The sequence below is a fragment of the Ovis aries genome, chromosome 3 (assembly GCF_016772045.2).
Source record: "Ovis aries strain OAR_USU_Benz2616 breed Rambouillet chromosome 3, ARS-UI_Ramb_v3.0, whole genome shotgun sequence".
Classification (NCBI taxonomy): domain Eukaryota; kingdom Metazoa; phylum Chordata; class Mammalia; order Artiodactyla; family Bovidae; genus Ovis; species Ovis aries.
In genome coordinates this window covers 188,942,416-188,968,348 of record NC_056056.1, presented here as the reverse complement: position 1 = coordinate 188,968,348, position 25,933 = coordinate 188,942,416, and the positions used below count along the sequence as shown (strand labels likewise).

The window sequence follows — 25,933 nt, the reverse complement described above, 5'->3', positions numbered from 1 at the left end:
AGAGAAGAAGAATGATGAAGTCATTGAATCAGTTTTTCCCATGTCCCCAAATCACTTCCTTTATTAAGCAATCAAATCAGGATTCAGTCCCGGAACTCAAGAGAGAACCAGCATGAAAACATGAATGTTTTCTTTGGACCATTTAGTCCTGTTATTACACGAGATACAGCATGAGTGTTTTAATAAAGGAGACAAGTGAATCAGTACATTTTAATCAAAGTACTACAAATATTTAATTTCTATAAAGGACAGTTTCGCAAATACCTCATTCAATGCTGATAACAAACTGACACAACACCTCATTTAGCAGCAAGAATCAACTCAGATGCATAAGCTCTTCCCCAATATTTCTGGAAAGCATGGATCTCACTTATTTTAAAATAAAGACAATGTTGTGAAAAATTAGAAAATATTCAATAAAAGTGTTGGGGCAGAACTGATGGTCAAAGAAAACAAAAAAGAACTCTACCCAGAAAAACACTCATATTAAATAGAATTCAGCTCGAATCAAGTTTTCTTGATTGTTGCCAACTCTGTTCCCCTATTTCTTGTTTACTAGGGGGCTTCCCTGGTGACTCAGTGGTGAAGAACCCACTTGCCAATGCAGAAGACGTGGGGTTGATCCTTGGGACAGAAAGATCCCCTGGAGAAGGGACTGGCAACCCACTCCAGTATCCTTGCTAGGAAATCTTACGGACAGAGGAGACTGGCAGGCTACAGTCCATGGGGTCGTAAAGGACTCCCACGCAACTTAGCAAGCAAACAGCAGCAACAATCATCTTGATTCCCCTCAATTCTTCCTGCTTTCTCACTTTGCTTTCACCTGAGCTGTAACCAGTTCCTTCCTTGCAGTCCCCTTTGCTTCTGGGTATCTAAGCTTTCATCAGGAGACAAGATCTGTATAGTATTATCACCCCATCTGTGGTGCAGGAGCAGGAGCCTTTGAACCTACTGCTCCTCCCAGCCTGCAGCATTCCACTGCTCTCTGCCTTCACCAGCACCTGTCACCCTTCAAATTTCAGCTTAAATGTCACTTTCTTGGAAAAACCATCTTCTGGATGCTCCTCTCCTCACCTAACCTGCATCCTCCAGTTACACACTCTTCAACAGCATTCAGATCTTCCTCAGAGTCATTAAGTAAAGAAAGGAATTAATCCCCACCCAACCTGATGGTTGGTGTCTGTCTTTCACTAAACTTTAAATTCTATGAGAGTGTAACAGATCGTTCAAGGCATTCTCAGGGCTTAGCAGACATTCAGTAAATTTCTGTAAATATATACTGTGTCATCCATTGTTTTCTATTTCCAAATACCTCTGCATTCTGACATTTTCCTGATTTCCTAATAAAAAATTGTCCTTAGAATCAGATTGTTTTTCAAAATCACCTAAACGGTCATACTGTGAAATAAATATTCTTCATCCTAGGGTGAACAGAAAACAATCACTCTCAAGCACATGGGACCAATGCATAAACACCTGTGTGACCATATCTGGGACATGTGCAGGACTACTGCACACAGCTGGAGAATGGTAAGGCAGCAGGGAATTTCCATACACCCACTTTAGCTGAAAATTAAGACTTGAAACTGAAGCCATTTCTGTCTTCCACTTTCACCCTTCAGCCCGCATTAGTTTCTTTAGCTCTGACCCCTCGACACCTTGCCACACGATCTTACCATTCATGGCACTAAAATCTTGTGCTCTGCAGCTTCTGTCACCTGGAACGACCTCCTGGTGCCTCTCTACCTCATTTACTCTTCACCTCATTTCAAAGTTCAGCCGCAGACATCCCTCTGCCCATATTTCACCTCTCAATGAACATAGAAGGGCACCAGTTTTTAACTCTAAAGCACTCGAGCACACACTTTATAGGAAGACACTCTGCAGTATCATCATGAAGCAGAGTATACTGCATTTTCACCCAGGGGATCTCTCAGGTCTGTGAAAGGCATTTTCACCCCGCGTTTTGTTTATTTATTTATTTATTTATTTATTTATTTATTTATTGGTCAGCAAAGTAATGTCTGCTTTTATTTTTTTTTAGCTTTTTATTTTTTAAATTTTAATATCTTTAATTCTTACATGCGTTCCCAAACATGAACCCCCCTCCCACCTCCCTCCCCATAACATCTCTCTGGGTCATCCCCATGCACCAGCCCCAAGCATGCTGCATCCTGCGTCAGACATAGACTGGCGATTCAATTCTTACATGATAGTATACATGTTAGAATGTCATTCTCCCAAATCATCCCACCCTCTCCCTCTGAGTCCAAAGGTCCGTTATACACATCTGTGTCTCTTTCCCTGTCTTGCATACAGGGTCGTCATTGCCCTCTTCCTAAATTCCATATATATGTGTTAGCATACTGTATTGGTGTTTTTCTTTCTGGCTTACTTCACTCTGTACAATCGGCTCCAGTTTCATCCATCTCATCAGAACTGATTCAAATGAATTCTTTTTTACGGCTGAGTAATACTCCATTGTGTATATGTACCACAGCTTTCCTATCCATTCATCTGCTGATGGACATCTAGGTTGTTTCCATGTCCTGGCTATTATAAACAGTGCTGCAATGAACATTGGGGTACATGTGTCTCTTTCAATTCTGGTTTCCTTGGTTTGTATGCCCAGCGGTGGGATTGCTGGGTCATAAGGTAGTTCTATTTGCAATTTTTTAAGGAATCTCCACACTGTTCTCCATAGTGGCTGTACTAGTTTGCATTCCCACCAGCAGTGTAGGAGGGTTCCCTTTTCTCCACACCCTCTCCAGCATTTATTGCTTGCAGATCCTTGGATCGCAGCCATTCTGACTGGTGTGAAGTGGTACCTCACTGTGGTTCTGATTTGCATTTCTCTAATAATGAGTGATGTTGAGCATCTTTTCATGTGTTTGTTAGCCATCCGTATGTCTTCTTTGGAGAAATGTCTATTTAGTTCTTTGGCCCATTTTTTGATTGGGTCGTTTATTTTTCTGGAGTTGAGCTGCAGAAGTTGCTTGTATATTTTTGAGATTAGTTGTTTGTCAGTTGCTTCATTTGCTATTATTTTCTCCCATTCTGAAGGCTGTCTTTTCACCTTGCTTATATTTTCCTTTGTTGTGCAGAAGCTTTTAATTTTAATTAGATCCCATTTGTTTATTTTTGCTTCTATTTCCAGAATTCTGGGAGGTGGATCATAGAGGATCCTGCTGTGATTTATGTCTGAGAGTGTTTTGCCTATGTTCTCCTCTAGGAGTTTTATAGTTTCTGATCTTACATTTAGATCTTTAATCCATTTTGAGTTTATTTTTGTGTGCGGTGTTAGAAAGTGATCTAGTTTCATTCTTTTACAAGTGGTTGACCAGTTTTCCCAGCACCACTTGTTAAAGAGATTGTCTTTACTCCATTGTATATTCTTGCCTCCTTTGTCAAAGATAAGGTGTCCATATGTTTCACCCCGCATTTTAAAAGCCCAAGCTTAGGTCAGAATTAAGAGTCACTATGGTATTGTCATGATGTTAATATTTTTGTCCTTTGAAAATAAATTAATATTGTTCCTTCTGGAAAACATAAAACATTTTATAAAAATCCATTGGTAAAGACAGCAGCACCAGAGGGTGGGGCAAATTGAGAGAGTAGCATTGAAATATATACATTATCAAGTGTAAAATAGAGTGGGAAGTTGCTGTATAACACAGGGAGCTCAGTCTGGTGCCCTGTGATGACCTGGGAGGGGCGGATATGTGGAAAGGAGGGTCAAGAGGGAGAGGACATATGTATACCTATGGCCGGTTCATGTTGTTACATGGTGGACATCACCACAACATTGTTAAGCAATTATCTTCCAATGAAAAATAGAGTAAAGGCCTTCCCTGGTGGCTCAGTGGTAAAGAATCTGCCTGCCAATGCAGGAGACACTGCTTCAATCCCTGATCTGGGAAGATCTCACATGCTCCGGAGCAACTAAGTCCGTGTGCCAGAACTATTAAGCCTGTGCTCCAGAGCCCAGAAGCCACAGCTACTAAAGCCGGCATGTCCTAGAGCCCAGGCTCCACAAGAGAAGTCACTGCAACAAGAAGCCTGCGCACAGCAACTGGAAAGCAGCCCCCATTTGCCACAACTAGAGAATAGCTGGCACAGCACAACAAAGACCCAGGACAGGCAAAACAAAAATAAATAAATAAATAAAAGTTTTTAAAAGATAGCAGCAGCCATCCCTGCCCTGATCAGAAAACTGAGATCATGTCATCCGGTCCCATCACTTCATGGCAAATAGATGGGGAAACAAAAGAAACAGTGAGAAACTTTATTTTGGGGGGCTCCAAAATCACTGCAGATGGAGACCGCAGCCATGAAATTAAAAGATGCTTGCTCCTTGGAAGAAAAACTATGACCAACCTAGATAGCATATTAAAAAGCAGAGAGAGACATTACTTTGCCAACAAAGGTCCGTCTAGTCAAAGCTATGGTTTTTCCAGTAGTCATGTATGGATCTGACAGTTGGACTATAAAGAAAGCTGAGCGCCGAAGAATTGATGCTTTTGAACTGTGGCGTTGGAGAAGACTCTTGAGGGTCCCTTGGACTGCAAGGAGATCCAACAAGTCCATCTTAAAGGAAATCACTCCTAAATATTCACTGGAAGGACTGATGCTGAAGCTGAAACTTCAATCCTTTGGCCACCTGATGCAGAGAACTGACTCACTGGAAAAGACCTTGATGGTGGGAAGGGTTGAAGACAGGAGAAGGGGACAACAGTGGATGAGACGGTTGGATGGAATCATCGACTCAAAGGACATGAGTTTGAGCCAGCTCCAGGAGTTGGTGAAGGACAGGGAAGCCTGGTGTGCTGCAGTCCATGGGGTTGCAAAGAGTTGGAAACAATTGTGCGACTGAACTGAACTGATCCCTGCCCTGTAAGTGTGACCTTACGAGCTCAAGAGGAAAAGAGAGACACTCTGGTTTACTGGTAGGAGAGGCAGAGATTGGCCGGCTTTCACCAATCCTCTTCCTCTTCTTCTCGACTATGTTGCCCAGCCTTCTGTGCAGTCAGGTCGGGCCACGTGACTGAGCCTGAGCTGAATGAAAGGGAACAGAAGGAACAGGTGCTGGGCCCACGTTGGAATCTTGCATCTTTCCTCTACAGTGTGCTCAGTTTCTTAAGTCGTGTTGGACTCTTTGCAACGCTATGGACTGTAGCCCGCCAGCGTTGTCTGTCCACGGCATTCTCCAGGCAGAAATACTGGACTGGGTTGCCATACCCTCTTCCAGGGAATCTTCCCACCCCAGGGATCGAACCCATATCTGTAGCCTGAAGCAAAAAGTCACAGCAGCCAACGAAGATGCAGAGTCAGGAGAAGGATGGAATCTGAGGCTCCATATTGCTCAGGAGCCGCCCCGCCAGAACACCACACTGGGATTTTACCTTTCATTATGCAAAAGCACAAGCAGTTACGATACTAAGCCAGGGAAGCTTTGGGCTTATCTGTTTCAACAGCTAGGGCTACCTTAACCAATACAGGCCAGCCTGGAGAATGGGTTAGCCTGCATGGAGAATAACTGGTCTTGTCCCTGGCAGCTCCAGCTGTGACTCTTCCTAAGGTATTCTGTCCAGACTCACCTCTGTCTGGAGAAACTGACTCCGGGCACAAGCTAGTCGTGAAGCTGCCATGAAAAGTCATCTGGGAATAAAATTTCACCCTCATCAGATGATTCCCGGTTTCCCTTAACTTGTCGCAGCTTTCCCTCTTCCCACCATCTCTGCCTTCTCTCTCTCATCCAACTTTTCCATTGTCTCCAATAACCATTACTACAATTCTCTCCCTCTAACACACACACCCTTTTTTCCCATGTGGTTGATCCTGACAAAAAGGGAAATACAAAAGGAAAGTCAACTAACTTCAGGCCGCACACACATCAACTATTTCAAACTCTCTAGTATTCAGCTATGTCTCCACCAACCTTGTTACCTGTCTGCTTCCATTTGTCCTGTCTTTGAACCTCTGAAAACATTTCCCCTTTCACAGTGATAACTGAAGGCTTAATAAGACTCGGAAAGTATTAGAAATTCCTCAATTAAATATGTATTCCAAGAACAATATGATGCTTCCAAACAACATAAACCAAGATCTGTCTTCATTTTTTCATTATTTTACCAACTATGGGAAAAGTATGAGCTAAATTTCTGAGAACAATCAGTTTTCACGTGAAAAGCTTCCAATTAACTTCACTTTTAAAAAGAGTTAGGAAAAAAGCAAGAGTGAGGGAATGGAAATAGGGACAGATGAATTGAGGAATTGTACCGGCTGGAATTTGTATCAATTTAATTCAATAGCAAAGAATGAAGTGATTATTGCTATGTCTTCTAATGAAGTCCCAAAAAATGATTTACAAGAATATTTACTACAGTTACGATGTTTCTGGTCTTGAAATAAATCCACACAAAAGATATTCTTTTGTACTAGATCAATCAAGTTCCAGCCTGGCTAGAGGTGATGATAATTATTGGAAAGTAAATTGTTATGTTTTCGTCTGACTGCCTGCTACCTTGGCACATGGCATTTCTCATTTCGTCTGGAAATAACAGTACATCAAGCCATCTTGGGTGACTTACATAACCAGCTACTATCATCTGAAAATTGTCAGCTCTAGTATCTTGCTACTGCATGCACAGTTACAGTGTTGGAACACTGATTCAGTTCATTTATTTTCTGTCATGGAGAACTGTTATTTTACAAGGCAAATTAATTCTAAAGCTTAACCTTTCATCTTTTTTTTTTTTAAACTTTAAGCTTTTTTTCACTGGGGTATAGTTGATTAACAATGTTGTGGTAGTTTCAGGTGAACAGCGAAGGGACTCAGCATATATACATATGTATGCGTATACATATGTATGCGTTCTCCCCCTTACCTCCCCCCCGCCCCCGATCCAGGCTGACACATAACACTGGTTCACCTTTAATCTTAGTTCAAACCATCTAAGTTTGGTAACCAACGATAATCAAAGAGGAATAAGATTCAATGAACAGCTGATCTCAACTTTTCTTAGTTTATCAATTAAAATTTGCACTTAATGTATGACTAACTCTTCACACAAAACATAATTATCTACTGCTGTCTGTATTTATAATCACTGACTAAAACTGTATCCTTAAGTTAGACAATTATCCTTAAGTTAGAAAATTATTCTCCTAAACTCTGGACAGTTTAACAAATACAAAAGGTAATTTCTACCTCAGTACTCACTAACATATTTTGCACTATCAAAAAAAAACAAACCAAAAAAGAAAAAAGAACAAGAGACCCCCAAAAACAGTGAAAAAACAAGGTCCATAAAATCTTACTCAGATTAAGCCAATTTGGTCTGATACCAGCAAGAGAAGAAGAGAAATAGAAAAAAGAACCTACAAGTGAAAAAAAGGGAACACTCTAGAGGAAAACACACACACAAAAAAACAGAAGCTTCATATCATTTATTAAAGAATATAATTTTCCTGGACTATAAAAATACTAGCACCCACCAAGTTCCAATACTAAAACCGATTTTTTAAAGAAGTGAAAGTCAAGAAACTGAAAAGCAACATCTCTCTCATTGTTTACAGTGACTTTTGGGGGGCAATCTGAACATTATTTTACTTTCAAATATGAACAGCACCTGCTATAACTACTGTATTACCTGGGTAAACCATCAAAGCCCAATATTAAAATGCTAGTCTTTAAAAGCACATACTGACTTCCAGTATGATGTGAAAGTGTTAGTTGCTCAGTTGTGTCTGACTCTTTGAGACCCTACGGACTGTAGCCCTCCAGGTTCCCCTGTCTATGGGATTTCCCAAGCAAGAATACTTGAGTAGGTAGCCATTCCCTTCTCCAGGGGATCTTCCTGACCCATGGATCAAATCTGGGTCTCCTACATTGCAGGCAGATTCTTCACCATTTGAGCCATCAGAGAAGCCTGTCTTTCAGTATATGTCTGACTAATTAATCTAACATCATTATACTTCTGCGGAAATCAACGAACATAACAATGAAAGAAACAAAACCCTGAAAACTCCATTTTCAGCAGAAGGAGGAGACAGATAACAATCTGAAGGCTACAAAGGACTGCTGTCTGGCATAAGCCATGAAGGATAAAGTGTCACGAAGAAGCATTAAAAGTGCTAAGGCCAAAAAGGAAAGGCAAAAATATACCCCCTAAAGTGATGGACCAAACCCTCCCTCCAATCTACAAAAGCTACATTCTACATTATATCAGATTTCAGGATGAGAGTGAGGAAAAGCAACGTGAGCTGTGCCAAAGAACTAGAGTTGCCATATTTATAAGATGGTTCTGTCTTTGTGATGGCAGGAACGTGCTTTTGGACCTCTAAGACCTCCTGTAAAGTATTTGGTTGTATCAACAGAAAGAACATATAAAAAGGGACATGAAAGGATGGAAAAGGTGAAATGAAACAGCAAAACAAATCAATATGTCACCCATATGAATTATACATACGGAATAAAACTGCTAACAAAATATTTCAACACACATTCTTTTAAGTTATAATGACATCACATCTATAAATGAACACAGCAGAGCAAAAAGAAATAATTCACAACGAGACTATGGACAATACAATAGGAGATGAAACTAAGAAAATATTTCTTCAGAAATGAGTAAATAATTTGAAGGGACACTACAGAAATCAGACACAGAAGACAGACAAGAAAAAGAAAACAAAATGGACATTAAGGAATTTCTTCAAAATTAAAAGCAAAAGTGAAAAAAACAGAAGATAGGGAATGAAAACAACACACACATAATCTAGAAATATAAGGAAGCAAACCATAGAAAAAAAGAGAGTAAATACTTAAAGACATAATGGAATTTTCCTAAATGTAAAGAAAACTTTAAGACTATAACAACAGCAAAAAAGAAACTAGAGATTAGTTTTTAAAACCTGCATCTGGTAAATAATATGCTCTCCTTAAACATTTGGGCCAGAGAGAGAATTCAAACAAAATTGAAGAATTTCTAGAAAACAACAAGTAAATTCCTATACTGAGAGAGATGCTATAGGATACAAGTAAAGCAGTGCTAGGAGAAAAATTCATAGTCCTAAACCAGTCAATCCTAAAGGACTGATGCTGAAGCTGAAACTCCAATACTTTGGCCACCTGATGCAAAGAACCGACTCATTGGACAAGACCCTGTTGCTGGGAAAGATTGAAGGCGGGAGGAGAAGGGGACAACAGAGGATAAGATGGTTGGATGGCATCACCAACTCAATGGACATGAGTTTGAGTAAGCTCTGGGAGTTGGTTGGTGGACAGGGAAGCCTGGCGTGCTGCGGTCCATGGGGTCACAAAGAGTCGGACACAACTGAGTGACTGAACTGAACTGAAACCTTTGTACCAATAAAGGTAACTTAAATGTCATATCCCAAAATAAAAACTAGCAAAAATTTAAGCCAGATAAAAATTTAAATACAGAAGTATAATGTAATGCATTAGAAATATAAACAGCACTGATAAACTTTTAAAAATTGCTTTGGGAAAAACGAAAAGATTAATCATCTGACATAGTAAAGAAATAATATAAAACACTAAGTAATAAATTGCAAAGGGGAAATAATCAAAGAAACAAAAAATTAAATGATCATAAGATTTTCTATGATCAACATAATTTTCCATCTCCAACATTTTTCTTCAAAACCTGAATAAGATAATATTCTAGTAAAATATAATTCAACAGAGTTGAGCCAAAATGAAAGAAAAAAAAATCTTAAAGGTCCATTTCCATAAAAGAAATAGAGAAAAGCATCAAAGGAGCTAAATACCCAAAAAGTACCAACTCCAGAGAGTTTCACAGGAAAATTCTACCAAACTTTTTTTTTGAACTTTTTATTTTGTATACTGAGGTATAGCTGATTAACAATGTTGTGATGCTTTCAGGTAAAGAGTGAAGGGACTCTTCAGCCATATGTATACCTGTACCCGTTCTGCCCCAAGCCTCTCCCCCGTCCAGGCTGGCACATAATATTGAGCAGAAAACTCTACCAAACTTTAAAGAAGAGATTATTCCAGTGCTATCTGTTTCAGGAGAGGAAAACAAGAACAACTTTTAAATTCTTCTTATGAAACAGTAAAAGTGATACAAAAACCTGAAGAATAGTGATCAACAATAATAAATGCCTACAATTTTTTAGAAGTATCAATTTTTGTGTGTGTGTATGTGGGTATGTTATCAATTCTATGACTCAGAGGACTCTGTTCCAGGAATACCAAGATGGCTCAATATTAAGAATACTAAGAAAACTATTAACAACATAGGAAATTAAAGGAAATATATTTACTATATTAAGTTTAAAAAGAAAAGTCGTATGGTTGGTAACACCCTATAGATGGTAAAAACCCACTTAGTAAAATTTAACCTCGTTTCTGATCTTAAAAAAATAAGCTCAATAAATGGTTAATTCCTTTAACAAAGTAATATACTTATCCCCAAATTCGACATCATGCTAAACAGGAAATATTAGAAACACTGCTGTTAAAGCCAGAAGCAGATGAAGATGCTCACTGCTACCATTAATATTTAACACTGTGCTGAATGTACAGGCCAAAACAATTATCAGAGAGAAATGATTTTAGAGATAGAGAATCTGGAAACTAGCAGTATTTGCAGATGATGTCATTCTATCCTGAGGACGCCAAAGAGAATAACATTTAAAACTACTGAAAACAGTGAGAGAAGCCATTAAGGTAATGAGGTTCTAAAACATGATGAAGCTTTTTATGTACGAATACAGCAAGATCAACAAGATATACCGTTAAGTAAAAATACCAAGGTGCCAAAAAGTGGTATGAGAAGTAATACGATAACAAAGATAAGTATTTGCACACCATATGATATCACTTATATGGAGAGTGTAAAACATGACAAAATGAACCTATCTCTGGAATAGAACCTATCTCTGGAATAGAATCAGGGACATAGAGATCAGACAGGTGGTTGCCAAGGGGGAGGGGTTAGGGGAGGGATGAAGTGGGAGGGCGGGGTTGGCTGATGTAAGCTTCTACATGTAGGATGGATAAACAACAAGGTTCTACTATACACTGAAGTCGCTCAGTCGTGTCCGACTCTTTGCGACCCCGTGGACTGTAGCCCACCAGGCTCCTCCATCCATGGGATTCTCCAGGCAAAATACTGGAATGGGTTGCTATTTCCTTCTCCAGGGCAGCTTCCTGACCCAGGGATTGAATCCGGGTCTCCCGCACTGCAGACAGACGCTTTAACCTCCAAGACACCAGGGAAGCCCCACTATATAGCATAGAGAACTATATTCAATACCCTATGATAAGCCATGATGGAAAAGAATATTTAAAAAACAATATGTATAGATATAGATATACACACACATGTATGCATAACTGAATCACTTTTCTGTACAGCAGTAATTAACACAACAATGTAAATCAATTACACTTCAATAAAAAAGCATGAATATGTATTTGCATTCGCTTGTGAATGAATAAAGACTGACTGTGTATATGCCTGCTCAACTGCTCATTCGTGTCCCACTCTTTGGGACCCTAATGGACTGTAGTCCACCAGGTTTTTTTTTCTGTCCATGGGATTTCCCAGGCAAGAATACTGGAGTGGGTTGCCATTTCCTTCTCCAGGGGATCTTCCCGACCCAGGGATCAAACCTGGGTCTCCTGCATTATGGGCAGAGTCTTTACCTCTGAGCCACCAAGGAAGCCCTGAATAAGAAACAAATAACAGTGATTATCTGGTTGGAAGTAGATGGGAGGGTTTGAAGGCGAGAGGAATATCATTCTGTTTATATTTTTGTACCACATGGTTTATTAACTGTTCAGAAAACTGAACTTAAAATAATTTTTAATTGAGAGAATTTTCTTAAGTTACTTAAAAGTCGAGCATGCCAGTTATTGAGCTTCCCTGGTGGCTCAGTGGTAAAGAACCCACCTGCCAATGAAGGAGACACAAGGGACACAGGTTTCCTCCCTGGATCAGGAAGATCCCCTGGAGAAGGAAATAGCAACCCACTCCAGTATTCTTGCCTGGAGGAGCTCACGGACAGAGGAGCCTGGCGGGCTACAGTCCATGGGGTTGCAAACAGTCAGACACAACTGAGCGACTGAACAACAATAACAATGTCAGTTATTAAGCTACTGATTCTCAGCTCCAGATCAGCTCTTGTGATGCAGGGGCTGGGACTTAATAAACCTCATTTCTACTTTGCTGGCTGAAGTCAAATAAGGCTCTGCCAATAAGAGGCTGGAGAGAGTGTACAGGGCTGAAAGAAGAGGCTCCTTCTTTCCTGTCGGCTTCTGGCAGGCTTCCTGCTTTTGCTTCCTGTTCTTGTATGTGGCTTTCCAGTCACACATTAATCTGACAGGGGTGATTCCTGCCCACAGCTATACCTAATCTGGGCTTCCCAGCTAGCACTAGTGGTAAAGAACCCACCTGCCAATGCAAGTAGATGTAAGAGACCTGGGTTTGACCCCTGGGTCAAGAAGATCCCCTGGAATTGGGTATGGCAATCCATAGTATTTTCGCCTGGAGAATCCCATGGACAGAGGAGCCTGGCAGGCGTCAGTCCATAGGGTTGCTAAGAATTGGACATGACTGAAATGACTTAGCACTCACACACACCTAACCCAGTCTGTAGTTTTTTCATCATGCCTTTCCCCCAAAAAATCTGCTCCTAGTCTTTTCTACAGGACTCACAAATCTGATCCAGCCACATCAGTCCCCTCTGCTAAGTTTTTAAGTTTTAGTGATTCCCAATCACTTCCCCTTGCTCCTGCCCTAGGGGTGATAGCTGCTTCTAGAAGTTACTTTCCATACCATACTTCAAGTCTGTTTTTATTTTAGCCTTTTACTTCTTCAATTCTTAATTAACAATTCTTCATATTAATCTATTAAAAGAACCTGTGCCTTTTTCCTGACTCAAACCCAATTAATACACCAAGCAAATTTTTAAAACAAATTTTAAAGCACATACTACTTATGAACTTGATTAGATATTTGTGGAAATGGATCTTCTATAGGTTGACACAACTTTGGAAAACTATACAAGACAAGTCAGGCACTGGGGAAAATTCATTTAGGTAAGAAGTACAATTTCCTTTTAGAAAACCTGAATAAATTATTTCCTGGACCAAACACCATCACGTTAATATAACAATATGAGTCACTGTGAAAGAATGGACATTAGAGACCCAGATTCTGCCCTTAAGTAGTTTCCTTGCTGCTGCTGCTGCTAAGTCACTTCTTTCCATGGTATAAATCCTCAAAAAGAAACTCCAGCTAACCAGCTTTCATAATGCTGATTTCATTTCTTACCTGAAGACATTTTTGTGAGATGGTGCATTTTCAACGGCGAAAAACTGACAATACGTGGTTCATTTGCCAAGAAAAGTTTATTTGCACATGACTGAAGTTCAGAAAACAATATCATACTTTATTATTATTTACTTTTTAAGTATAACACATGGAAAATTATTTCTATTAATTATGTAATACTAGTATTCTGTAAAATTTAATTAAAAATACCTAATATATCTGCCACTCATATACTTGGTAAGCCCATTGTGACAGCTGAATCATTAAAAATATGTTTCTAGAAAGTACATATTCTGCAAAGTTGTCTGTATGCTGGCTATTAACTTAGAACTGTCAAAATTTTTCAGATTCATTGCAGGCATTCAGAGTCCCATCCTGCATCTATCCAAAGCCCAAACCATGATGTTTGGTTATGAAGCAAGTTAGGTTCACATACTTAATTTGACTTTTGCAAACATCTGCCTTTAAGACAAATATTTGTGGTACAAAACCAGATGATCTTTGCAAAAAGACAAGGTGGGGGATGGAGGTGGGGAATGAGATGAAGAAAGGAAAGACGTTCATGGAGCCCCAGCCCCTGCAATGATGCACATCATCTTTTAAAGATGTCAACAGGGAAAGGAAAAAAAGGACAATTATGGTAGGGCCAGGGGATGTGTTAGCCCCTTTTTATTATTTTGCAAAGATGCAGCAGCAAGTTATATCCACTGGTGAAAATGAGCCATCCTTCCAACAGCAACTCATTAAACCAACTCTGAATTCACTCATTAACGAAGTTACACCCTAGCATCAATTTAAGACCTGGAGGCTAGCTAGCCTTTTAATAACAGATGCCATTTATTGAATTATATTTCCCACTATTTTCTTTTGATTATTATAAAATACTACTCTGTTACCCACAAAATATTTTGTGTCCATGTTGAAAAGATATATTTTCTATTAAAATTTTACCAACAAACAACAACAACAAAAAAGGACTATGTTTTTACAATTTGGTTTGAATACACACACACACACGCACACACACACACACACACGCACATATATAATGGCAACCCACTCCAGTGTTCTTGCCTGGAGAATCCCAGGGACAGAGGAGCCTGGTAGGCTGCCGTCTATGGGGTCGCACAGAGTTGGACACGACTGAAGAGACATAGCAGCAGCAGCATATTCATATATGTGGGCTTCCCTGGTGGCTCAGTGGTAAGAATCCACCTGCAACTCAGGAGCCTTGGGTTAGGTCCCTGGGTCGGGAAGATCCTCTGGAGTAGGCAATGGCAACCCACTCCAGTATTCCTGCCTGGGAAATCCCATGGACAGAGGAGCCTGGTGGACTACAGTCCATTGGGTAGAAAAAGAGTTGGACATGACTTATTGACTAATAAGTACATATATACACAAGTACATATATACACATACACACACATATCAGAAAGATAAACACAGAAAAAAATATATTTGAAGTAGAGCATAGAGACGTTCTAATGCTATCTCTATAGTTCAGAATATTAAATAAGAAGCAGCTACCAACTCTTATCTTACATCAGAAGCACCTGGGAAGCTATTTTAAAATGAAAAAATCTGAGACCTTCACTCTAGGCATAATAAAATAGGATTTCTTTGAAATATGGCCCAGTCTAGCCCTAGTCCATGGCACGGCATTTGAGGACCATTAATACATAGTGGGATGAGAAGGCTTACGATCTGTTTTGGAACCTCTATCCATTCACCTCCTTGTAGTGTCACCCTGGGCAGCTCATTGTACTCCTCTACTCATCAATTTTCCCTTTGCTTAATAAAAATAACAGTAATAATACCTACTGCCAATGGTTAGAAAAATTAAACCAGTAAAAATACCTATGCTTGTTAAATCTCACAAAATTTAGATAATCTATCAAAAAGAAAAATTGTTAAAATCTGGGTTTTACTATGACATGTTAGAAAACAACTCACTTACAAATATCAACTCACACTAAAAGGCAGGATATTAAGTTGCAGTGAGCAAATTCATGTCCTAAGGATTTCAAAGGTTAGGAGAGAAATAAAAGCTTTTTCCAACAGGGGGAAATCTACAACAATGGTGGTTTTGCTGCCATCAGTTCAAGACCACCTTGCCTAAACCCACAAAGGAATTGTACTCTTTAATCCCCATTGGTAGAACAAAATGGAAGCTCTCTGCATAGAATTTTGGCACCTTTTGTTTCAATTCAGTTCCCAAACAATTCTTTTTTTTTTTTTTTTCCAAACAATTCTAAAGAACTTTAAGTTCTTACCAAAGCTTTTGGTTGAAACCTTAAATTAAATCTCATTTGGAGGAAAATATGGGTAAAAGAAAGCAGGAAAGTCAAGTTCACATCACTGATTTTGGTGGTTTCCCAGTGGCCCTTTAAGCCTTTAGTATGATGATAATCCTGACCTTCCAAGTTTTAATTTCTCAATATCTACTCCGACCTTCCCTCCTCCATCCCAGATCTTCTTTCGTGAAAAGATATCAGAAGTTTCCAGCCAAACAATATGGGGTTAATTTCAGATAGATCCCAACTCCTTAAATTGATCATCTACAATTCACAAAGAAAGTAAACTCACTCAGTATAAAAAGGCCACTGAACTTATAATTCAAAATTCTTCCTAATCAAAGTTCTTTTGCCCACCCCCACCAAATTATCACTCTATCCATTTTTTTATTCTCACTCACAGATCATAGTGTAAGCAAACATACAAAACATAAAGAAAAAAAATAAACACCACACAAGCAGCCTTTAAACTGATTCCTCAAAATAATAGCAAAATATATTTTAAAGAAAATCTATTCTTAAGTGTCTGTAAGAAAATCTGTTTTTTTCAGTCGTGAGGGTTGGGTGTTTTCTCCCCATTATTTATCCAGGTTACATAATGCTTACACTCTGCTCTTCTGTGGCACAATGATATATATATAATGCAAATATCCTTGCTGGGATTATGATGGCAATTTCTCAATTTATGTGGGGCTAATCAACCCATTTGCTTTCTAGTGGAGAGCAGTAAAAGCTTATCTCATGCAGACTCACGGATCATTCAAAGCAATCTAATTGAATTTCAGGGCCAAGAGCATTGTACAACACGTGATGTGTCTCCAGTGGAGCACGGTGCCAGACACTGCAGGCGTTACATAATCCCATGCCGTCGTTGGCAGAGGACGCCTCCTTAGCTGCCTCGTGGCTTGGCAGTCCATGCGTCCTCCAATCATGCCCTGCAGCTTTAATCTGCACAGGCTGTTCACATGGACAGTCACATGTTTTGAAACTTTCATAGCAGTGAATAATAACACAGGGACTATTTCCCTACTGGTAAGTAAGAATAGTTCATTAAAATCAGTAGCACAGCACACAAGATTATATCAGGACAGAAGATACAACACTGCAGTTTCTCAGCAAGCAACAGAGAAAGCAAATGTGAAATATTCTACTTTTTGTATAATTAAGTGTGAATAGCAAGTGTGAAATAATAATAGTCTCCACCCATGGTTTCTGCTATGTTTGTTCTTTGACCCTGGTTTCCAACAAAAAGCCCCTAAAACCTTTGTAATTTCCCAAGTAATAGGTGGATCTAACACAGAGTATTTAAATCTCCTAGAACTGCCTGGGGAATAGGAGCATCTTTTGTTCCAATGAGGTAACTCCCAGCGGACTCCTGCTTGGGGCCTGGTCACCAGAAAGACCAAGTCACGATTAGAAGTCTGCAATTTTCAGTCCCCACCTCCACTCCCTGGAGAGGGAGAGGGGCTGGAAATGGCACTAGCTATCTATCATGCCTGCACGATGAAGGGTCCATAGAAAACCCTGAAGGGCAGTGCTGGGGCTTCCGGGTTGCTGAATGCATGGAGGCGCTGGGAGAGGGCAAGGAAGCACCATTCCCCCTTCTCACATACTTGCCCTTCACACGCTTCCATCCCACTGCTCCTGAGTTCTATCCTTTTACAACAAATTAATAATTTAGTAAGCAAATTGTCTTTCCTAAATTATGTAAGCCACTCTAGCAAATTATCACACCTGAGGAGGGAATCCTGGGAATCTCAAATTTATAGCTGGTCAGGGCTTCCCAGGTGGCTCAAGTGGTAAAGAATTCACCTGCCAGTGCAGGAGAGGCAAGAGACATGGGCTCAATCCCTAGGGTAGTAAGATCCCCTAGAGGAGGAAATGGCAACCCACTCCAGTATTCTTGCCAGGAAAATCCCCTGGACAGAGGAGCCCAGTGGGCTACAGTCCATGGGATCACAAAGAGTCAGACATGACTGAGCACACACATGTACACACGCACACTCAGAAAGTGAAAGTCGCTCAGTCGTGTCTGACTCTTTGCAATCCCATGGACTGTAGCCGGCCACGCTCCTCTGTCCATGGGATTCTCCAGGCAAGAATACTGGAGTGGGTTGCCATTTCCTTCTCCAGGGGATCTTCCCGAGCCAGGGATCAAAGCCAGAACTTCTGCATTGTAGGCAGAGCCACCAGGGAAGTCGTGCACACGCAGAAGCACAGGTCAAAACCTGGACTTGCTTTGGCAGGTGAAGGACGGAGCAAGCTTGTGGGACTGAGCCCTGAACCTTCAGAATCTGATGCTGTCTCTAGGCAGACAGTGCCAGGATTAGGTTAAATCATGCCCAGCTGGTGATGGAAAATGAGTCAAGGGCAGGGGGCAGGGAGACTTCTACATTTGGTGGTGGAAATGAAGAATGAGAGTAATAGACAGCCCTTATCTGCAGGTTCTGCATCTGCCAATTCAACCAACCAAAGATTAAAAATATCTGGAAAAAGCTTGAGAAAGTCCCAAAAAGCAAAGCTTAAATCTTCTGCATGCTGGCAACTGATTACATGGTATTTACATTATATTTACAGCTAGCTACATGGAGTACAACCAAGTGTCAGACATGAGATGGTTATTCCTGCAAATGAGCTACAGGGGCTCCAATAAATCCCCACCCTCATATACTCTATACTCATTAGTTGATTTCCAAGGATTGATTAGAATATGCACAATTTAAACATATTAAATATATCTAGTTTTAAAGTAATGTTGTTAGATTTGAAAATACTGAACTATCATATAAGCCTAGACATTTAACCTTTGCCTTCTTTCCATTTTACTAGCATTATGTCCTAATGTTAAAAAATTCTAAAACTGAGAGTGAAATATAATACACACTAAACAAACAAAACCTTCAAACAAAGAATAAAATTCCATACCTAAAACATATCTACATTCAAGATCCTGAAACCAGGCTCCTGGTGATATCTTCAGACTTTTTTCTTTAACAAAAGAAAGCAGTTTAGTTTGTACCAGGGGTGTCTAATTGAACTTTCTGTGATGGTGGAAGTATTAGATGGAAAAGGTAAAAAAAAGGAAACAGGAAAATGAAAACCAAGTACACAAACCATATTTTTTTCTTGCTCCAAGATGTCTATAGGTCCATCAAACATTAAAATATTATCAAAATAATATACAGTATTACTACTGTATACTACAGTAGCTAAAACGAAACGGACTATCAGTTGTTAAAAAGAATCACAAAACAGCAAAACTGTCAACAAAATGTGATCATGGTATTAAATATGTAACTAAATTTAGACAAAATTTGTTGATTTCATGTGACCTGAATAAACATTTATAATTATGAACTGATAACTCAAAAGACATGAGATTAAAAAAAACAGTAATTTATTTTACATACAATACGCTAGCTTTAAGTTCGGAGAAGGCAATGGCAACCCACTGCAGTACTCTTGCCTGGAGAAACCCATGGACGGAGGAGCCTGGTGGGCTACAGTCCATGGGGTGCGAAGAGTCGGACACGATTGAGTGACTTCACTTTCTCTTTTCACTTTCATGCACTGGAGAAGGACACAGCAACCCACTCCAGTGTTCTCGCCTGGAGAATCCCAGGGACAGAGGAGCCTGGGGGGCTGCCGTCTATTGGATCGCACAGAGTCAGACATGACTGACACGACTTAGCAGCAGCAGCAGCAGCAGCTTTAAGTTAGACTTGACAAATGCTCAAAGTGGAATAAATCACTTGTGAGATGGTGACACCTACTGATGAGTTGTGACACTGCAGCCCAGCTCTATAGGTCCGTTTATCACGGTGAAGAGACAGAAAGGAAATTTCAAAAGATCTCAATGCAAAACGTGAGTATCACTACCATGCGGACAAGGGAGTCAAGGAATGGAAAAGAAGTGATACATATGTCCCTGTCAACCTTTCCAGTTTTAAAGCTTTCTAGGGTCCAAGTTTTGAAGCCCTTGATTGCATGATAACTCCCTTTTAATAGCTTTTAGTTTGGGATTTCTGACAGACATATAAAGTCTACCCTTTTCAACTGAAAGAGCCACAGAAACATATTTCATAAAATCTCAGATGGACAATTACAGTACTCTCCTACATGACTTCTCTGCCTACAGCATTTCTCACCAACACTACCACAAGATTAATCTTACAGTCATTCCTTGATCAACAACCTTCATTCAGTAGCTTCAAGTTGATGCACTGCAATGTGAATTCTATTCCTACAGCTTTAAGATCTTCTATAAATTAGTTTTACTTTCCAATTTATATCCAAGTACAATTAAAAGAAAACTTAGCACGCTGCAGCCTGCCAGTGTCCTCCGTCCATGGAATTCTCCAGGCCAGAATACTGGAGTAGGTAGCCATTTCCTTCTCCAGGGGAATCTTCTCAACCCAGGAATTGAACTGGAGTCTCCTGCATTGCAGGTGGATTCTTTACCAGCTTTGATTCCTCGGTCGGGAAGATCCCCTGGAGAAGGAATAGGGTATTCACTCCAGTATTCTCAGCTGGTGGCTCATCTGGTAAAGAATCCACCTGCAATGCGGGAGACCTGGATTCGATCCCTGAATTAGGAAGATCCTCTGGAGAAGGGAAAAGATACCCACTCCAGTATTGCAGCCTGGAGAATTCCACAGACTGTATGGGGTCGCAAAGGTTCGAACATGGCAGAGCAACTTTCACTTTCACTTTTCTTTACCAGCTGAGCTATACAGAAGCTATAACAGGAACAGTGCTCTGGGTGATCTGTTCATAAACCACATTCTGAACCATCTGGCACTTTGCTCGTACTCTCACCCAGACTGCAAGATCACTGTCTTTCTGCTCTGCTTGTATAAGCTACATTCTCTATTCATTTTACAAATGTTTACTGGATAATCCAAAACACAGCGATGTGTACTGCAGATACAGTAATAAACACAAAAGACGAGAGTTTTATTCTCATGGAGTTATAGGACTATAAAGGGAGACACAATTAATAGGATAATATAATAGGAGACAATTGAGGGGAATTATTTTAGATGGGGGTCATCAAAAACAAACAAACAAAAAAAAAAACAAAGGTATTTGAGCTAAGAATGTGACATCTGAGCTGAGACCTAAAGGATGAAAGGAAACAGGTGTGGTAAGAGCCAGAGGATCAGCATTCTGGGCAGAAGGAATAGCAAATGCAAAACCTCTAAATAGAAAGAGATCCTTTTGTTTGAGGAACATAAAGGACAGCATGTGGCTATCTCTATAGTAAAGTAAAAGAAAGATGAAAAAGATGGCACAAGCTAGGTCATGTAGAGTCTTATTTATTCTGGTAAGAAATGTAACTTTTCTTTTAAAGAGCAACAGAAAAACATCAAAGGATTTTAACAGAAGAATGGCATCATCTGATTACAACTATTATTCTATAGAAAAAAATGCACTGGGGGTTACAAACAAGGGAAGCACAGAGACGAATTAGGTGGTCACCAGGTAGTCCAGGCAGGAGATGATAATGTCGTCAGGAAATGGGTCCAAACCAGGGAACTGCAGGGCAAACAGAGAGCTGGGTGTGTTGAACATTATAGGTAGAATCAACTTGTTGATGCATGGCTGTGTGGATGAGAGGAAAGAGGATCAAGAATGACACTTGAGGTTTTGGTTGAAGAGCTTGGTAGATGGTGATACTGCCTACTAATAAGCGGAATGCGGTGGAACGCAGTGTGAGAATGGGGCTTCCCTGGTGGCTCAGATGGTAAAGAGTCCGCCTGCAATGCTGGAGACCTGGGTTCGATCCCTGGGTCTCGAAGATCCCCTGAAGAAGGAAATGGCAACCTACTCCAGGCTTCTTGCCTAGAGAATCCCCACCGACAGAAGAGCCTGGTGGGCTACATTCCACAGGGTTGCAGAGTCAGACACGACTGAGAGACTACGCACAGCACAGTGTGAGAATGACCTGGTCCTTGGGATATCGAAGGACCAGCTAAAATTCTACCTCCCTCCTGAAATTTCCTAAGACCAAAAAAATCGTATTATAATCTATTCCTGCAAAGTTTGCAGTAACACTCATTTTTAGTGTCTCGAACTTTATGAATAATTCCTAGGAAATGGCTTGTAGCCATCCCAAACCTGTCAAAGGTGACTTTGGTTCATGACTTCACATTCTGCCTCTAACGTCTATATAATTCACTTAGCAGGTAGCACAGACTTAATTCATGTTATTTACTTTTCACGTGGACTTGCCTGGCATGCATTCTACCCTAGGGCACAAACTTCCTGTGAGCAGATAATTGATATTTCCTGGTGCCTCAGAACTTGGTAGTGTTGTACTTTGTAGGGAGCAGGCTTTTGATAAGTGTGTGTCATCAATGATAAGTGGCTAACAGTGGCGTCACATCCTGAAAATTCTATTAAACAGTGTCCACCCAATCAGAATGGTTCTGATATGGCGGAATGCTCAGCATTTTAAGCAATGGTAATGAAACCAGTATCTTTCAATTCAGGTTTATGGGTAAAATTCCATAGAAAATCAGTTCCAAATATTCATTTTAGAGAAATTTTCTTTAGTCAGTCTAGACTAACACAGACCTATACTAGGGGTTCTCAAGTTCACAAAGAAAGGATTTAACATCAAAATTGGCAATTATGTACAGCTTAGCAGTAGCACAGATCAAGGTACCCGTACTGATGGCATGTTATTAATCAATATGTTTCTATGAAAAAAGTTAAAACCTAGTATTCCCAATCTATACAGCAAGGATACATATACCCTTGGAAAAGGAAATGGCAACCCACTCCAGTATTCTTTTCTGGAGAATCCCATGGACAGAGGAGCCTGGCGGGCTACAGTCCATTGGGTCACAAAGAGCAGGACATGACTGGGTGACTGAGCACAGAAGTATACAGTATTTCTTATGAGAACATGAGCTTAGCATGGATAAAGGTAATTAAAATTCATTATGTAATGAAATAAGACTCCCAATGGAGAAACAACAACAAATGGAGAAAGGTCAGTGGAGAAGCTCCTTTTTCCTCACCTCGTGTGCCCGGGGTGGAAGAATTCCTATTAGTGCCGCTTTTGACCCGTCTTTGCCAGCTCACTTCCCCTGTAAAAATGGGAGCGCCTTATCTGATTGGTGAGTTGTAAAGAAGGACTAGGAAGATGCTTAGCAGAGCTTCTCCTGAGTTCTTCTTGACCTCGAGAGCAGGTGAATTCTGGGCTGCTCTCTGCCACATTCTAAGAGGCCTGCCCTTTGGGGGAATCTGGGGTTGTTATTAGGTTGGGGCAAAATATTAGCAAACATATCCACAAATTGGAAGCACATTTTTCAGTTGGATATTCCGGTCAGTAAGCTGGCATTTTGACCTCAATCTGAGTGACTTCTACGTCTCTCAACACTTCCAAATCCTGGGAGAAGGACGCTGTCTAAGTGGTTTATCTCAAACCCTTACAGTAACAGAAAGTTTGAATTAGAACCTATTTCTAAGATCACTGAAATTTAGAAATACATGGTGCTGAATTTTCCTGTGGGGCTACAGAGCTGAACATGAAATCCAACACACTTATATCATCTGGGAACACTGCATCTATCCCCCAGGAAAATATCATCTATCTTACTATCCTCTCTGATATTCTTCCTTAGTCACTTATAGCAATACCCATCCTTATGAAAACCTGCAGGGATAAGCCAACTGGAATAGCACTTCTTCTTGGGTCACTGAACTCTATCTAGTCTATCTAGTATCTTTGGTGCTGTGCTGTGCAGTGCTTAGTTGCTCAGTCGTGTCCAACTCTTGGTGACCCCGTGGATTGTAGCCTGCCATGCTCCTCTGTCCTTGGGGATTCTCCAGGCAGGAATACTGGAGTGGGTTGCCCTTTCCTTCTCCAGGGGACCTTTCCAACCCAGGGATCGAACCCGGGTCTCCTGCATTCCAGGCAGATTCTCTACCAACTGAGCCACCAGGGAAGAAAATCAATCAATTACAGCAAATGGTTTTTTTTTTTTTTCCTAATCACAAATATCCTTAAAAGTAAGAGAGAAGATAAATGGCTGGGAGCTGAGCAAGTTCACTTCTGTATGTGGTTCCCTCAGAGCACTAACAATATTCACTGCACTTTCCTGACGCAGCTGATTGTATTCTGCCAACTGAAATATCTCAGGCAAATGTCAAGTACAGACCAGCATAACACACTTCAGCATTACGTGTGGAAGACACGTCAATAAATGCACTGAAAATATCAGCACTGAACAAACAAATCAGACAAAAAAAAAAAAGATTTTCACATTAAAGTCTATAACCTACTTCTAATTGTTCATTGACTATACAATGGTCATGTATATTAAATTGGAGTAAAAAAACTAAGCTTAGAGAAATTCTGCAGTGGACAGGTATAAACAGCGGTTTTAAAAAATGCTTCTGGGGTTTGTGTTTGGGTTTGTTTTTTTTTTCCATAAAAAGGATACATCCATTAAAAAATACTCTGATGATGCCTGTTCCTATATAGCTCAGACTGGCTCTCCACTTCCAGAATCCTGTACTTTAGTCTCGTTTTTATTTATAGGTGATATTTTCTCACATACGCCTATGATTTTCAAATACCATATTCTATATCTCATGTTTACTGCTTTACATATGTATATAAATGTTTACCTGAATCATCCACGAAAATTCTTTTCTTGTGCAGTTATCGAAGTGACCATTTAGAATCCCGCAGGAAAGATTATACCAAAATCAAAACAAAAACTGTATAGCTAATCTTAATTTAGTTATATAGCTACCTTTGTAAGAGCAGAAGGAATTACTGTGTGAATGGATATTAAAATATTTTTCTGTTACTACTTATTTACATTTGTTAGTAGGAGAGACTTGATTTTAAATACTCAAAAAGTAGAACTTCACTCCTAAGAAAATAAAGTAACATTGCTTTAAAATATCAGAAAAATGTTCTATAAGCCAGGATATTTACAAAAGCAATACAATGACATGAGCCATTTTCTTCCTTAAAATAAGGAAAATTTGCCACTTCATCCCACAGACAGACATAAGGAACAAGGTACAGAGGCTAGGATACAAGTAGCATTCCTGGCTGTGTTTCATTTTTTTAAATTTTACGTTATGTGAGTATTAGAAATAACCATCTTTTTTAAAAAAGGTACCTAACAAAATTAAAATGTGTATGTGAATTTTACAAATAATAGGAAGCCCTCCTCTAGAAAAAGCATACTTTTCTTAAAACAAAAAAACCAATTACTTATTTATTTTTGGCTGCACTGTCTTCATTGCTGCCTGGGCTCTTCCCTAGCTGTGGTCTGCCACCCTTTCATCACGGTGGCCTCTTGTGTAATGGAGACTGGCTCTAAGGCCCGAGGGCTTCAGCAGTTGTGACATTTGGGCTCAGTAGTTTCAACTCCCAAGCTCTACAGCTCAGGCTCAATAGTGTGGCGCACCGGCTTAGCTGCCCTCCAGCATGTGGGATCTTCCTGGACCAGGGATTGAACTCGTGTCCCTGCACTGGCGGGCGAGTTCTTAACCACTGTAGGACTAGGGTAGCCCCCAAAGAATACTTTCCAATGAAGGATTTTAAGTGTTTAATTTTTATGAGAAGACTAGACTGATAAACTGCTAAAATGATATTCCAGAATCTTTAATTTGGACTAAATAAACTCCAAAGATCATATCTGAAACTTCCAACTCTTTGAGATTCTGCTGAAACACTGTCAAAGTACCCAAGAAAAAAACTGGACTATGTCAGGCTAAGGCTAAATAATAATATCACAAATATTAAATTCTATCAAATTTTCAAATTTTCCCATTTTCTGTTTTCAGAACGTCAGATCTATATAGTGTTCCAATTTTATGCTCAAACATTTATCCATATAATTCCCAGCATCACTGGAATTTTTATGCCAATCAACACTTTTCTTTCAACATTAATCCAAGATATGAAGCAAGAGGAAAGTAAACCCTGTTTTCTGTTTCTTTGTTGGTGTAGATCGACTTTAATAATGATGTTTAGAAATAACTTCCTAAATCTCTGCTTGTAGATAGCAGCAATCTGCTCAGTGCATTTTGGCTGCCCTCAACCAAATGGGCAAATGAGAATCAAACATAGAAATCATGTGAAAACATCTTATCTATGTGTAGATTAAAGACCTAGGTGGTTGTTGTTGTTCATTCGCTAAGTTGAGTCAGACTCGTTGCCACCCCATGAACTACAGCATGCCAGGCTTCCTTGTCCATCACGAACTCCCTGAATTTGCTCAAATTCATGTCCACTGAGTCAGTGATGCCATTCAACAATCTCATCCTCGGGGTCTT

At 39.9% G+C, this 25,933-nt stretch overlaps 1 protein-coding gene and 1 non-coding gene across 3 annotated transcripts in view; both read right to left on the bottom strand.

Annotated features, from left to right (window-relative positions):
- Positions 1–25,933, bottom strand: part of ITPR2 (inositol 1,4,5-trisphosphate receptor type 2) — a 604,865-nt gene that overhangs the window by 221,795 nt on the left and 357,137 nt on the right. The window lies entirely within an intron of this gene.
- TRNAS-GGA (transfer RNA serine (anticodon GGA)) lies at positions 23,509–23,580 on the bottom strand. The gene has a single exon. It is a non-coding gene; the product is annotated as a tRNA-Ser (tRNA).